Genomic DNA, 15327 nt, shown 5'->3' with positions numbered 1-15327 from the left:
TGGTTCTCCCTGGTAACAAGTGACAGGACAAGAGGAAATGTTCTCCAGTTGGGGCAGGAAAGGGTTAGATTGGATATTAGGAACACCCAAAACATCATTAGAAATCTGTAAAGACAACAACATTTGTGGAAAACTGAAGTTCCTTGTTTCAGCACCATGTTGCTCTTGCAGACTGAAGAAAAGCGAGCCAATACCAGTGAATTTCAGGCTTTTCCATATACAGTTCTTGAAGTTTTCCAGTGAGCATGAAGCCCCTCAAGAAGTTTCAGATTTGGTCTAACAGCATATACAAACTTGCTTACTTGAAACCATGTTTTAGGCTCTTTCAATGTTGCCCAGAGCTTCCGGGAACTATGAATGCAATGCTGGAAACCACTGTGCAGGAACAGCTATTATCAAACACTGCTGTAGATCCCACGTTGTATTGATACATTTGTCAGTTGAACTCAGATATTCCCAAATTACATCAACCCTTCCCCTCTCAAAAAAAAAAAAAAAAAAAAAAAAATCACACAATAGAAACCTAAGGGATTAAAAGGATGACTTGAAATTGGTTGCTGCAATCGCATACCCAGGAAAGTAGAAGCAGGGAAAGAACAGAAGAGGAAATTCTTAAATACAACAGGGACAACATGAATTAGGCTTGCAGCCCATTAGCTCTAACCTATATTCAAATAGCCTAAGCTCCATCATAAGCACTAGATGGAGCAGGAAAAGCACAACATGTTGAAACAACATGTTTATAAAGGAACGCCCTAATTTGCCAACTGATACTCCATAACCATTGTCACAAATTAGCATTAATGCCCCTCAGCCAACTCAAAGCACATGCCAAATCTATTTTAGTGTCATCCCTAAGGAGGAGGAGGACTGGTTGTCACTCCAGAAGGGCAGATTTTCTATTAAATACATAATACGTATGACTAGGATTTGTTTAGAGGTCTAAGAATTCATTAGCACTTTGTAAATATTTTACAGTTTAAATTCTCTGAATTCGTAGATGATGGACCAAGTTTTAATCTTGATATCTCAATCGTGGATTCCAAAAAGTGTTATCAAATCAGACTAATGAGAGCACACAGGGAAGTAAAAAGCAGAGCCCAGAACTGATCCATCAAGCACTTTGAACTTTCCTGTGGAGAACTGGAAATTTCAGATGCTGTAGGTCAGTCATGAGAAAATTTTCTTTTGGTTTGTTTTTAAGCAGTTTGTCACAATTTCACAAAAAAATTTAAATTTTTTTCCCCTCTCATTTTGCTGAATTTTGAAGAACCTATTAAGCTGTTCATTGATGACAGCAATTAAAGATGCTGGAGGGGAATGGTGTAATCACCAGGATAAAGAGTTACTTTGGCTGCCCCCCTTGGCCAAGAACAGCATCACAAGGTGGAGGGGACACCAATCCCCACAGCTCAGCACCATGGGCTCCCTTCTGAAAAACAGGGAGTCACCAGTTTAATTCCTCTGCTTCACTGGGAACCATCTGAGGGACACTAATTCATCTCAATTGGATAAAAGCAGACAGAACTCTCATTTTCAACTTCCTTAAGCAAGTAAACAAACATGGGGGTTGTCAGAAAGCACAGAGCTTGAAAAATCTAACCTAGTGAGAGGAAGAAAGATGTTTCAAAACACTGCTGTGTGGACATTTTTACCCAATTGAGATGGATTATGTATTCAGATAAAACTACTAACTCAATTTGGAAGTAATTTACAGAGACCCCAAAGCTGCCTTTGACAATGCAACTCTTCACTCTTCAAAGAGGTTTTACCCACACCTACTCCTGTGATAAAGCCAATAGTTGGGTGACTGAGGAATAGCTGACTTCTATGTAAAGCAAGGCCAGAGTGAAGGGAATACAAAAAAAGCATTCAGGAAAAAGGACAAAGAACAGAAAAGCAATATATACTTTGAAAACAACCTATTTTGCAGCAGGAGATAGGAAAAAGGAAAGGAAGGAATAGGTCACTAAGACTGAAAAGCTGAATAAAGACAGAAAAAGATCAGTTAAAATAACTTTTAATGGAAGCTCTCCTAACACTAACAAAGGGAATGCTCCAGTGTTTTAACCAGAGGAATAGTCTAGTGATTAAACAAAACAAAGCACTGAAGGCAAAGGATTTGACTTGCTGTGGAGTCACGTCTGATCAAAAATGTTTAATTAAGACTCTGGGGCTTGTTCAAAGCCGCAAGACACACTTTGGGAAAAAAAAAAAAAATCAAGTTTTCCTAGAACCACCAAAAATTATATGTTGTTTGGAGCATGTTGGAGGTCAGAGAGCTTATACTAAGTTTGGAATAAAAAATTACACTAAAAGAAAACCCTTCTCATCTCATCTCTGTCCACATCGCAAAGCATTCCCAGCAAGCCTTTTCTTGAGAGCAGACCCTAAAGCAGCTTCGACCAACACAGATCCTTTCAGCTTTCAGTGCTTTTTGTGCCAGAGGGAGTTATAGAGGTGACTTAGAACCAGAACAGTTTCAGCACCCATTCCACATTCAAAGCTTTTTAAATTCTTCATTAAAAAAAAAAAAGGAAATCTTGAATTTTTGTAATTACATCATCTCATCCTTGCCGAGAACGCTTCCAAAACACAAGAGCGATCACAACATTTGGATCCCTAATGAGGAAAAAACCTCTTTCTGAGCTCTTTGGATCCTGCCAAAAAAGACACATCCGTTATTGCCAAATGTTTCATTCTTTGCAATTTTTAAACAGACGTGCCTCTTCCCTGTACCGATCTTTAACTGGCTCTGTTACAGTCCACTCCAGACTGACTTACTGGAACAGGAAAATAGAAGGAAGAAACTCATTAAAGATTACAGTAAATCTGCTTCTTGCTGAAACTCATCCGTTCTGATGGAGTCGAGGTAGGGCCACACTGACAGCCCACTGAGAGGTACCTCTGGCTGCAACTGTGCCTGCTATCAGCTACTCTGACTTCGCCACTTGTTCGTACCCACACCTCCCCAGCAGCTCACCACACCACGCTGACCTCCTGGCCCAAGGCATTAAACACACTAACAGCTACTTGGGACATGTGCATGAATGCACACACACCCCTTCAAAAAACTTTTTCTGATGAACTGCCTGCTCAGACAGGCACGTGCCAGAGCAGTGGGGCGGGAACAGACAGACCAGGGCAAAGACAACAGGATGCAGGTGACACACGAGGTGACATACAGATAACTCATGCAGAAACACAGAAAGGGTTAAAGAAAACGAACAAACACCCTCTTCATGTGCACTTAATTGTTTTACTCTCAATTCTTTTCACAAGTATTTCCCTATGCTCTCCACTTATGACCTCCTGACAGTCCCATGCTGTTTGTCCTCACCTCCCTCCTGTCACACTGTAGTATCTGTAGCACATCACACAGGTAAGGAAAGGCAGGAAGATGATTCTATGCAACGACTGTTCTTCCCCACTGGGAATCAGACAGAAAACTTCAATCTCCACTTCAGCAATGCCAATAACTTTAATTTGAAAGCTGTGTCTGTAGGGGTGATTTAAAGGTGTAACTTACAGCTACAGGCATGTCTGTAAGCATGTTTCTAAAAACATTCTCTGCATTGGCTTTTCATCACTGTATTAGCCATAAGCACATTAGTTGTATGCATTGATGCAGTGGCAGCTAAAAGCTGCCATCCCTCTCAAGGCTACCAAATCCTGCACAGCCTCCCTCCCTGAGAGAGGGCAGCACATCCCTACTCACAAATGCTACAGTTTCAAACACAGATAAAGCTGTTGCCTTCAATCATCCATCTTTTAACTCCATAGTAATGTTTCTCTTTTGCCAGAACTCTCCATGACACTTGCACTTTTTTATTCTTACTGAGGTCTCTTCTTATACTGCTTACAAGTACACAAGGAGTTTCACCTTCATCTTCAATAATTCTTTTAAGCCTCAAAGACTGAAGATTTTCAGTACAATGGTGAATTTTTCACTTCAAGTTACAATATGCAACAAAAAAACACTTTAAAACAAGATGCCTAAGTCTGACACTCAAGCTTGAAACAAAGTGATATTTAGGCTTTGATCCTCAATCCCAGCTCACAAGTCAGCTTTGGAACCAAATCCAAAATTATCAAGGACCAATCACCTAATCAATTTCAAACATGACCCAAATCTTGCAATTAAGATCTGCTCTGCAGAGTTTAACGTTGTATAAACTGACATAAATTTAAATTCTCTCTCCTGAGATCTAACTTTTTACATCCAGATCACTTGACAAACCTTCCATTTAAGCTCCAGTTAAGGTTTGGCTTCACTAGAACTCCAAGCTCAAGACTGAGCTCTTGGATGCCATGAAATCTGTCTCTTTTAGACTAACATAAATCAGAAGAGGGTTTTTTTGCTGATGATATATGAAGATAAACCAATATGCATTTGTTTTTCATGTCAGTGATGTATCTGTTTTCCCTTCTTGCCCCCTTCAAAACAGGAGCCTGCAGCTTATTTCTCTCATTGTAATAGTCCCTAGCAAAGCCAAGCAGCATGAAATAAAAATATCAAACAAATCACACTGGTCAGGCTTGCTAGAAAAGTCCTAAGAGACTCTCCTATGGCTTCTAAGTATTCTTGGCCCTCCTGTCAAGTAATTACTTCTGTTTTCCAGTCCTGTGCACAGGTGAAAAGGTCTTCCTTAAGACATTGTCCCTGAATAACATATTTCAGGAAAAGGAAAAGCAGCCAAATACAAGACAGAAATTACAGCTAAGAATAACTGCGGTGGTAAAACACAAACCCTAACCATATTAATCAATAATACCTCTTAAAAATGCAATCTTTAGCAGTAGAAAGTAGCATACTAAATTGCTCATAAGATTAATAAATTCCTGTCATAATAGAATTGAGTGACACAATTGAAAATTAGGGGAACTTGTCCTTACTACTAAAGATAAACTGCTCTCACTGTTACCTCCCAATTTAATCTGAAGTATTTGTTAGCACTGATAACCCTGCCCCTAAGGTGGTGACTATCAGAATGAAAAGCACTGCAACACAGAAAAAGAATACTAATTTTCAAATTAAGGATACATGGAAAAAGGATAAAAATGTAAATTAATAATTAAAATTTTACTTATTGATTTATTATTTCATTACAAACTTGCAGAATCTGTTGCTAGTTAGGTTGACACTTCTTGGCTGAACCCACATATGTTTCTTCTGTTCACTCCTTTGGAAATACAATTCCCCTCCCTCCAAAAAAACCTTCTGCAGAGCCAAGTGTAAGGAAGCCCCAGTGAGCATCTGCTCCCTTTTTTCATACTTACAAAAAATGCTTCTCTTGCCTTAATATCAAGCTGCAAGCAATGGGTCAGAGCACACTTCCTACATGCACCCACAGGTTCCAGTGGTGTTCTTTATTTCATTAAAGCATTTCTTTTAACAATATCAGGTTCAGTAATCTCTTTTTAATTATACTTAAATTCTGACTCAAAAAAAACCTATCTGGTGACACATTTCTCCTCAGAACTAATGCCCACTAATGGGAGTACTTGAAAATCCAGCATTTTTAAAGTAAGATCTAAAAATCCAATTAGGCATGTGCTTTGATCAGGTTTTGCCTGCTTCACCATCAGTTCCAGCTTGGGAGGCATACCTACATTAACCGTAAGGAATGGCCCAGCATGGAGTAGCATGGTGTAGTTTGCATGCCAGCACCACCGCAGCCAGACAAAAGGGCCAGCAGGTTCACGGCCGGAAAAGAGGAAGCAACAAAAGCCACGACCTTCGACGTTCTTGCACATCATCAGCTTGCTCTGCCAGGGACCATACACTTCAAAAGCCAGTCCTGTCCCTCTCTGAACATGTCCGAGCTACGTGTGTCAATTTAGCAGAACATAATCGGTTTTCCTTTGAATAAATATTCATGATGAAACAGATTCCCCTAGTAGGCTCTGTCTACATAATGCCTTTCCTTTCCTTTCCGCCCCCAAAGCATCTTCACATTTAACATCCAGATCTGGGAAAGCCTAAGAGCCAAGACTAACTGTAACCCATTACACAAAACATGAAACCCTTATGATTATGGTGGCAGAACAACTGGCATAGCAAATTCTTCTCACTGCCTATCATTCTGGGTTCCTGTCTCTGGGCTCCTCTGCAGCACAAGGCCATCTGTGATGCCTGTCAGAAGAGCTTTTTCAGAAGTCAGTAAGTTAGTAGATCATGAAAACGAGCTACCAAACCTACTGCCATGGCCCTGAGGGCACCAACAGATGTCAACTGCCCTGACCAACCTCCCTAGAGTTGCACCTCTGTCACCAGGACCAACTCTTCCTTCCCAGCTTGCTTGTCCTTCCTCTGCTGTCATTGCCCAAAGACATGATAGTTCAGTAGTAAGCCTGGAGCTTAGTAGGTTGAACTTCTGGCTTCTCCAACCACTTCCTGAATAGTTATGGGCTTATGCTAGGAAGAAGGCTAATTTTTCTGATTTGGCCATTGTACTGCAACCTAGTCTCCCAGTGTAGCAGACAACCCACAAAGCCACTGTGAGCAGCACCATTCAAGAACAGCGCTGGGGCAGAGCTCATGCCAACACAGATACCATGAGTCCACACTGCTCATAGAGCCAGCTCAGCCTAACAACTTACAAAGCAGGACACCTGCCTGCCCTAGGAAGGAGGCCAGTTGACCAAGCACAAGCTCATTGTATTGGTTTAAGGCATCTCAAGGCAGACATGGAAGAACACAAGTAGGAAGCTATAGACAACCTATGCTTGGCTTACCATGCTGCAGACATGGATGTACGTACCCTTACTCTGGTAGTAATGGAAGCGTGAGTGTTTTTTCTGTCCATACTTTGGAGCTCTCATGAAGCCTGTATCTGACACAAACCCATTTCAAAGCAATTGCAGAAGTAAAGTGGTAATTGGGGTCACACATGCTCACACTTGAGTTGGAATAAATCCATCAGAATTATCAGTTTTGGTAGCCAGCAATTGTTTTCAAGCAGTAACTTGTCTTCCTATTGTGCTGGTGCGATCCCCTACCTATGTTGAACTGGACAGGTTCAGACCAGTTCTAGTAAATATGTTGCCACTGCCTGTCAGGCACATCAGATCTGGTTTGCAGTGTGCCTACCCCAGGACTCTGCTTCAGCAGAGCCATAGAGGTGAAGCAGGCCCTGGCACTGCAGAGGAACAAGAACAGAAGTAAAAGCAAAGCAGGAACAGACTCCTCCTTCCTGACAGCTAATTGCTATGGTCCACTTGAATATGAACTCATCTTTGCACCCTCTGTTCTAAATCAACATCCTTCACAATAAGTTCCAGTTATACTTTAGCCATGAATGCAGAAACACAAACACAGGGTTCTCAGATCACATGTACAGCATGACCTTGTTGCAACCGCCTCACTTGTGTATGAGAAAGTGAGACACATTTGGGGCATAAGCACTCAACTATCAATTTTGAACTCTCAACCTTGTATTGTACTGACAGATTATTGACAGCCTGGGAAAACAAAGCTTCCCTACTTCCTGGGGTCAACCTCTTCTCCCTAAGGGCCAACTCCTAACAGACAAAAAAAAGCAGCAATTAAATAAAATCCAAGTCTTATTCACTGAACTTGACAACGTTTTCACATGTTAGAAAACAGCAAACCCACTTGCCAAAGGGCACAGGAACAGATGGGAACTGAAAGGGCTATTACATAAATTAAACATGCAAACACTGGTTGTCTGCTCAAAAACCAGCTCCTTTAATTTCCACGTGTGCTGTATTTGATGTGGCCATAGCATTGTTCCCACATGCCTTCACTTGAGAAAGATGGGTGTACATTTTTCCAGTTTGCTACATAACTATGTCGTGCTTAAAACTGCCTACAGCTAGAAAATACGACACACATGACAGAACCCTGCTATTTCCAGCAAGGAAGTCAAATGTAAAAAAAAAAAAAAAAGACTCTACACGTATTTTTAGGCTATAATTGAAATTTTAAAGTAGTCCCCATTCTGAACATTCAAACACTGATGTAGTGTGCTGGCAATCGACTACTAGCTAAAACTTATGACAGGGTAACATTTTTCATAATTCAATGCAAAATTAATCTCAGACAGATGAGCAAGAAGCAAACAAACCCCAGAATTTCAGACGCAGGTATCTTTTTTTGCTATACTTGTTTGACTATGAGGGGGACACGGGCAGTTGCAGATCAGCAGGGAAAGGAAAAGGCTGGAAGAAAAGTATTCCTAGATGCCTTGCAGCACTGACAAAAGGTCTGCCTCTTCAAAATGCCTCACTGCAGCTCACAGGCTCCAGTTGTTAGTCCTATGCAGTTGTGGGGGAAAATCACATATGTTCAGCAACATAGATGGGAAGTTTTTTGTTTATGTTTCCAAGACTGAGGCAGAAAATACCCTCTCAAAGATATAAAGTAGCATCAATTTCCCCACCTTGCACTGCATGAAGCATTACTTCCAATGTCCCAGACCTTCACAGGAACTGAAAAAGATACTAGATTTAAATCTGAGGCCATTCTGAGCAGTAGCAAACACATCCATGAAATGCTATACTAGGGCTTTGTTTCAAGGAATGAACATCAGTAATCTCCCACAGCCACCATAGAAAACATCAAGGTCTAAAAGGGAAGGATCTGGGACAGCATCAGCCAGCAGATGCGGCCCATCACACAGATAGCTCATGTTACCTTCTTGATAAGTGATAGGAACTTTGACCTTAAAACTGCAATAAAATAAAAACGAGCAAAGTGCAGGGACAATGTGTCTTACAGAAAGACAATATTTTAATTTACAGCTATGTTAGTAATGGATGTGTGAGTAAAAACCCAGGATGCCTCATGCACCTCACCCTTATCAACACAAGAGCTTTGCTGACATAGGGAAACCATAAAAAGGATATGGTTTCATTGTACGCACTCTTTTTTCTTTTCTTCCTTGTTTTAATAAACTAAGATTTGCTGGCAAAACCTCTAGTAGACCTGGACACAAAGGCAAAAGAAAACAAAAAACAAAAACAAAAGAAAACAAAAACATTGATTATCAATCCAGTAAAACTTCCACTGGCAAAAGCTGTCCAAGCACAACGCTATCTGGAGTAAGACAGGCTTGTTATTCTGGAAAAGAGTTTCTAAGCATAGGCATGGTCTCCACCTCAGTTTGTTTATGCCCAAACCATAACATCTCAACAGAAAGTTGTATAATGGCATTGCCATGACACTTCCACCTAGATGGCTAACTTCTGTGTTGAACACTACATAGAAGGTGACCTTTCCACACAAAAGGCTGCCTGTTGCCTAACTAGTGCAAGGGAGAAGGTAGCTGAGTAATAAGGTAGCTGAAATGCTGTCTCCATCAGGCAGAAAAGAACTGACAGGAGAAATCCAGTTCCTGAGCTGCAGTGTCCCTCTTCCTTTAGGCAACACTATGCACCTAGTCAATGACTACATCTCTCAAGCAAGGGAAGAACCAGAGATATCCAATGTTTCCTACAGAGCAAACTTTCACTGTACTCAGCTTGAAAAGGTGAATGTTTTGCTTCTTGCTTCCAAGTTCTATTTATGCAACCCGCCTTCAAGCTGGCATGCAATGCTGAAGTATCAGAAGCCACCAAGCAGAATTACTTCCCAAGAGCTTTGATGTTTTTCCTTCAAGCATGCTTTCAACTTCTGATCGAGAAAAGAAAGGCCATTCAATATTTTTCAGGGCATACACAGGGAAGATTTACACTTTAGAAATCTAAACACTAAGGCCAAACACAGTGAAAAATTAGAAACAATAACTGTTTATGCCTCTGCTCTGTAGTACAACCAGAGAACATCAGGACTTGGATGCCCCGGAGCACAACTCGTGGTCTCATGGAGGCAACACTTTGTACAGAGGCATTCAAAAGGAGCTCTCAAAGCCCCATGTATCTGCAACAGGAGCATTTTCCTGGCAGGAGCACTTCAAAGGACACAAGACTGTTCACAACAGTCATCCTCACAAGCAGAGAGCACATCTGGAGGGGGCTGCAGTGGTGTCACTTGGGCTGAGTGCTGGGACTTGGGTTGTATCTGACATCTTGGGTTGTACTGTGGTCTATTTCAACCCTATAGGAGATTGCAGCCCTTAGATCACACAAGCTCAACAAAACCATCCTACCATCCAGTTTCATTCCTGAATGTGCCACTAAGCCTGGTGGGAAAACGTTTAACAAATCCCTGCACACATACCCTTCCTGAGCATGCCTCAGTTTCCCTAGCTACAGAGTGAAAAAGAAAGAACTTTTAAGCCTTCTGATTAAATTAAGTATTACTACCAAAGAAGTAGAAATTCTCAAAAATTTCCAGAAACACTGCTCTTGACTTCCTGCTAGTGAAAGCTTTCAACTGCAACAGACAGCAAGAAAGCACAGATTTGACATTAACCAATATGCAACACTCATGGATTGATGTTCAGTAGCGTTTTCAGGCTCCAAAAATGCTGGAAAATACACCAGGCATAAACCATTCTGGCAAGGTAAGAGCAGCTGAAGTACAATCTGATGACAAGAGATCCCCTCACAGCTGGAAATGGAACATGAAATAAATCTGCTGGTCACATCCCAATGAATGCAGAAACAAGCAAAAGGTCTGAAGAGTACAAAGAAAACTAAAACGAAGGGGAAAAAGCCTATAGACAGACTGGCAGTGGGAGAAAACCCAAGCTACTCTGGACATACAAGAATTATGGTCTGTTTCCCTTGGTGCCCAACCACACTGGGGGGAACAAGACGCATTTCTAGTTGCACAAAGAGTTCTCACAGTAACGTTTTACCACACTGGCTATAGCATTCTTGAGACGGATGAGGCTGTAAGTCACTGACATTATACTGATATATGGGCTTTGTGCATTACTAATCATTCAGACACAATAATCCCATGTATATTTTTGTTTTGCAAACTATCCTGGCATCCATCCTCTGAAAAATTTCTCCTTTCTCTACTCTGGAAGATTTTTAAGTGTTCAGGAAACCGGCACAGACTGGGGAAAAACTCAGCAGAAACACTGGTGTGTTCTGTGGGGGAAAAAAAAAAGCACAGGAAAAAAAAAAAAGAAAAAAGCCCCACAAGCTGGCTCAAGACAGTAAAATATGAAGACAATTCTAATTAAATCATGTCTGTTTTACATCACCCATTTCAGCTCATTTAGCATCTCAAGACTTTCATCTCAAAATAGTTAACAGCTCCAGAAGCCCCAACTTTTTCCCGTTTTTTTTCTTTAATGCAATTACACTTTTGCTGTCATATCAGAAGTATTAATAGCCTTTTCCGTGCAAGATGGAAAAGCTCTATAGCAGGACAAGATTTCGATCATATTGATGATCTGCATGTTAATGGTTACATACAGCTTATCCATCAATGTAATTTCTACTGAAGCTATTGAAAATAGATGCCCCCCCCTTGAATACTTCAAGCATGCACCTCTATAGGAAAAAAAAACTTCCATTCACCTGACTGCAGAAAAGACTCTGTGAAGGATAAATAAGTGGGAAAACAGAAAAGCAAAGCTGATATTCTACTGTATATTGCTCTGTAGGAAGACACAAAGGGACAAATAATGCTTTTTGTTACAGTACCTTTGATCCAGAATTGATATAACCAAGTGAATGGAACTGATCCAGATTTACAAGAGAGAAACAGTTCAGAGCTCCACCCAAGCCTGCAATCCTATATCTCTACCTCCACAGGGGACGTGTGCCCTTTATGAAATTCAAAAAGCCTCTGCTCTAGCACAGTAGGCCTGACCCAGTACTCACTAAAATCAACTGAAAAGCAACCACTGACTTCTCCAGTCCATCATTCAATCCATCCACCAGCAAATTCAAACCATCCAGTGTACTCCTTTCGGAAAAAAAAAAAAAATAAAATCTTATGGCTTACCCAAAACAAAACCCCAAACCCAACAGCCTAGCAGGGAGCTATGTTCATCCTATTTGAGCTTCCCTAACCTTGCCACAAAGGACGACCAAGTCTGATTCAGGAGGCAGAGATCATCTGGTATGATCCACGGGATTGCCAGTGTCATGGTGGCAGGAACTTTGCACAGTGTCCAGCTGACTGATCCTGTAACAATTACTAAAACCAGTGAGTGGGACACAGCAACACCTGGGAGGTTACGTGCCTATGTCTATAGTCACCCTTGCAATACACCGTTATCTGGTGTGCCTGTCCCACTTGATTAACAGTAATGTCAACTTCATAATTACATGCACACATACACATGTTTAATTCTAAAGATAAAGTGCTTATTGCCATCTGCAAACTCAAATGTATTTTAGAAGTTAATCAAGACCAAAATACATAATCAAGACAGGCTTTATCAGTTTTATATTTATTACCCCAACTGACACATGTTATTAATCACCAAGTGTTTAAAGGCATTAATGCCCTCCTCCTCTGTTACTATAAATTCCATGTTCCCACTTCCAATACAGGCTGTAAAAATACAGATCACTAGACGGACATATTCGGCTTCTGGTACCCACCAGCGTGGGTGCAGAATGTGCTATTCCATGTCAGGTCACTTCAGATAATACAGACATTTTTGTTCTGCCTGCATAGCAATCAGCTTTAAAACACTATAATGCAAATAGTCTTTAAAAGGATTTTAACTACCTAAAGCTCTTTGTTTTAAGACAAGGTATTACAGTAAAGATCATCCATAAGATCCAATTATAGTCACCTTATTAACTATATGTCTACCTTGCCTAATTCAAAAACCCCTACAAGCTATCCATTTTAAACCTTTTGATTCCCTTATAAAATCATTTATCAGCCAAAAAAGCATGAAAATGAGTAGCTACAATGTCATTTATTAAATGAATTCAGAAGGCATTACTCTGAGGGTCTTGAAACCTACCTTTTCACCATCTACAAAACGTATCTTGAATTGTCAATGTCTTAAAAATGAATAGAAACTCTTCACTTTTAAAATAAAGGAAAAAAATCCCATAGTCCTCTGCTTTTTACAGAGCACAATGTGTTTGAAAAGTGGATTGAAACCCAACAAAGGCTTTATTCCTTGTGGATTTTTATATGTGGACTCTGCAAGTAAAAACTATTGTCTCCCACCACTCAGACAAGAAACATAAAAAGACATAATCTTTTGATATTAAGATATTTTAATATGGCATATTTTAGCCTGAGACAATGCTCAAAGCAGCAGCAGCAGTTCCTCTGCAGATTAAGCACAGCCGAGAAGGATGATATCCTCCTCCTTCACCTACTAGAGAAGAAAGAGAAGGGGGGCCTGATCCTGTAAAACCACACATCGATCACTTTACTCACATCCTTGAAATCAAGGTTACTTCTCACCGCAAAACGAAGAGCAGACAACATTTACAGGATGTGAGCATTTCGCACCTGTTTTCGCCCAGTGCAGTCCACCTACCTTCGTGACATTTGTTGGATAGAGTCACCATCTCCCAAACCCCCGGAATCACAGTGCTGTGAGAAATTCTGCTCAATTGCATTGTTTGTATTTTCCATTTCCCCCAGCACCTTCTTTTACGTTTTTTCATAGGAGTGTGAAGCCATTGCAGCAGTGATTGATAGTAATGGAGCAAAGTCATCCTTCAGTGTCTACAGCCTGGCACAAACAAGATGAAGGCTACCTTGAAGAGGCACTCTTACTGTTTAAACTGATATACTGATAAACTACAAAAACTCCTGCTCTTTCATAGCCTAGAAAGAATTCATAAAATCATTACATTCTCTCAAGCTGAATGTTTCCAAACACGTATAAGTTGAGAAGGAATAACAGAAACAAGAAACCACACTTACTACTCATTTCAATTAGTAAAATAACAAAGGCACCTATGTGGAGCACTTGGCACTTCTGGGATTTCTTTTAATAACAAAGAACTTGATACTCCTTACAGCATCCTTGTTAGGAGAAAGGGTTTGCACTTCAGAAATCAATGTATTTGGATTACCTGGGCCACCAACTACAGATTTTGTAGGGGGTGTGAAGCTGGGTGAGTGCACAGGCACACTCATGCACATTTGTGTGCATAGCCATCTTTTTTTCAGTCAGCATTTTATAAGTGCTCATACTCATCTTTTTTAATCTAGAGATTCAAATTTGTCAGGGAAAAAAAATGAAATACTAGGTTTCCAAATCTAGCCTCAATGTCAGTCAGTATGTTCTAATGAACACTTTACTTCAAATGTTCCAGTAGCAGCCATCTAATTTTATTTCTTTTAAATAAAATCCCCTTTCGATGCTTACAAACTAAATGTTAATGTCTTACTCAGGACCTCATCTCTAGTGTGTAAAATTAATATGCCCAAAAGCAAATCTATCATTTACTTTCATTGTCAACATTAGGCACAGTGTAAAAAGCAAACAAAAAAAGCATTATTATTTTAAAATTAAAAAAAAAAAAAACCTAGATATTTAAATGTTAAATGCATAAGGCAGTGAAATTTCTTCAATACTAGGAAGCCTCCCTGACTGATGTGGACACAAAGTCTCCTTACCACAAATTAAAAAATGCTTGTGCTGCACCTACTTATAGCATGTGGTTTATTCAAAGTCCTGTTATCTTATCAAAGAAATGAGAGTCCTGTCACCCACTCTGGCTCTCTGAGACTTGCTGCCACAGAGCTTTCCAATCGTCTAAGTTCACAGAGTGGAACAGGTAAAACAAGTCAGCTCCCACGGACACACCCGCAATCCTCCTGCTCTGTATGAGGGGTTCCCCACCAGCCTGCAGGGACCAAGCTGGACATCACAGAACGGGCAGAGCAGAGGATATAGACTGCCACAGGATAGTCAGCACCCTCTGTGCACTTATTCCTTACAGATAAGTGCTCATTATCTGTGCATAGGTTGCCTTTCATCAGGTACTTCCAGTGACGCTACAGGTGGTGTGACAACCTGAGAGGACACTGGGGAGGGAGCTGAAATCTAACACAGGCCATTCAATTTCAGATTGACAGAAGGCAACGGATCCACTCCAGGCAATTTCATCAACAGCTAACTCCTTATTAAGGAGCACACAGGGAGGGCAAGAACACAAACCATATTCGTCGACCAGCGTTAAATGAAAAATGGGGGATAACATTATGCAAGAGAAGCAACCCAGAGTCTTAGTGCATATGCAGTAAAATTTTGATTTATCCAGGAAACCTTATTTTCAGGTGCCAAACAATTACATGAAAGTGGGAAGATGCTGCATCCTCCACTGATTACATTCACAAAATTGAAATCTAAGAAAATCCCTATGTCTGGAGGCATGAACCAGATATAATTAGGAACTGAATTCTTTCACTGGTCCACAGTAGTCTCTGGTGATTTCATCTTCTAGTGAAGAGCATGAGCTTGTGCCAGA

The sequence above is a fragment of the Pipra filicauda genome, unplaced genomic scaffold, assembly GCF_003945595.2.
Source record: "Pipra filicauda isolate LSUMZ 115617 unplaced genomic scaffold, ASM394559v2 scaffold313_size859762_pilon, whole genome shotgun sequence".
In the NCBI taxonomy this organism is placed as follows: Eukaryota; Metazoa; Chordata; class Aves; order Passeriformes; family Pipridae; genus Pipra; species Pipra filicauda.
Note: the sequence above shows the minus strand (reverse complement) of the source record.